The 1,823-nt window shown below is 54.3% G+C and overlaps 1 protein-coding gene across 1 annotated transcript in view; it reads left to right on the top strand.

Annotated features, from left to right (window-relative positions):
- Nucleotides 1-1,823, top strand: part of ank3b (ankyrin 3b) — a gene marked incomplete at both ends in the record, with an annotated part of 99,783 nt that overhangs the window by 19,803 nt on the left and 78,157 nt on the right. The gene's annotated exons all lie outside the window — the stretch shown is intronic.

Here is a 1,823-nt window from a genome sequence, read left to right as displayed (position 1 = left end):
AGAGAGAAGGGGGGGGCTAGAGAGAAAGAGAGAGGTAGAAAGGAGAGGGGGTTGAGGGAGAGAGAAAGAGAGAGAGAGAGAGAGAGAGAGTGGGTGGGGGGTTAGTCTGCGTGTGGCATGTGGTGTGTGTGTGTGTGTGTGTGTGTGTGTGTGTGTGTGTGTGTGTGTGTGTGTGTGTGTGTGTGTGTGTGTGTGTGTGTGTGTGTGTGACCGGGGCGTGGCAAAAATCTTTAGCACACCACAGCACTGCAGCAAGAGCGGCCAGAGACGCACCCTGCCGCCCCTCACCCCCCATCAACCCCCCCGTCCCCCCCCACCTCTCCCTTACACCCTCCCCCCTACCCCCCATCCCTCACCCTCTCCCCTACCCCCTCATCCCTCACCCTCTCCCCTACCCCCTCATCCGTCACCCTCTCCCCTACCCCCCCATCCCTACACCCTACCCCCCCATCCCTCTCTCCTACTCCCCATCCATCACCCTCTCCCCCTACCCCCCTACCCCTCACCCTCTCCCCTAGCCCCCCATCCCTACACCCTACCCCCCCCGATCTCTCTCTCCTACCCCCCATACCTACACCCTACCCCCCTACCAGCCCATCCATCACCCTCTCCCCCTAGCCCCCCCATCCCTACACCCCTAACCCCCCATCCCTCTCTCCTACCCCCCATCCCTCACCCTCTCCCCTGCCCCCCCATCCCTCACCCTCTCCCCTACCCCCCCATCCCTCACCCTCTCCCCTGCCCCCCCCATCCCTCACCCTCTCCCCTACCCCCCCATCCCTCACCCCTCTCCCCTACCCCCCCATCCCTCACCCTCTCCCCTACCCCCCCATCCCCTCACCCTCTCCACTACCCCCCCATCCCTACACCCTACCCCCCCCATCCCTCTCCCCTACCCCCCCATCCCTACACCCTACCCCCCCATCCCTCTCCCTCTCCCTAACGTTACCCATCCTCTCACCCACGTGGCCGACTAAACTACAACCTTGGGCTGACCACACCTTATTATTGACAGGCACACAAACACACAAACACACACACGCACACACACACACACGCTATTTAGAAATGCAGTTTTCTCCTCACGGTTCTCTGTAGCCACAGTGCAGAGATAAAAACCCGTCCTCGGCTGTATTAAAACACTCCATCATTCCCACTCAGCTGTCAGATTCATATTTCATGACACTGTAGATGCTATAATTGATATATTCAGACGTCATGATTTATACCATTCAGATATACATCAATACATCTCCAGCATCTCAGTGCTGCTGTGATTAAACATCACCATCAAAGCCTGAACATCCTATCTAGGATTAACTTAAAGAGTTCTGACATCCAATTTCCACAGTTTCACATTCTCCATCAGCGATTCAGCTCCTTTGTATCTTGTATCTGATTAGCAGTCGAGCTTCAGGAGCATGAGAGTTCACATTATATACTGTTACGACAGATGTTTCATCTGAAATACTGTCTTATATTACAGTGAAACACATGCAGTACTGTCGCCTATGCTCAAGAAGACTGCTGCTACAGTTGTGTGGTTCAGACAGAAATCGAACGGAGTGAGATCGGTCTGAGGTGTTTTAAGCGGTGACGTCTTTGACGTACTAGCTCTCCACCGTCCTGCTGTCTCCGCGCAATGCTAATGTGTAGCATTGTAGACGGTCTATTAGTCAAATTAGGTTGTTGGCAGTGTTTTGGCGGCATCATGGCAGGCAGTTATCCTGTCTTGCGTATTAATTGGTTTTTTAAACGGTCAAACGGTCGAGAGCAAGATAACAATATACTGTACACCCTCTCCACAGAAGAAATATGGAAGC

Source organism: Borostomias antarcticus (assembly GCF_949987555.1).
Source record: "Borostomias antarcticus genome assembly, chromosome: 29".
Taxonomy (NCBI): domain Eukaryota; kingdom Metazoa; phylum Chordata; class Actinopteri; order Stomiiformes; family Stomiidae; genus Borostomias; species Borostomias antarcticus.
Note: the sequence above shows the minus strand (reverse complement) of the source record. Positions and strands in the feature narration are given on the sequence as shown.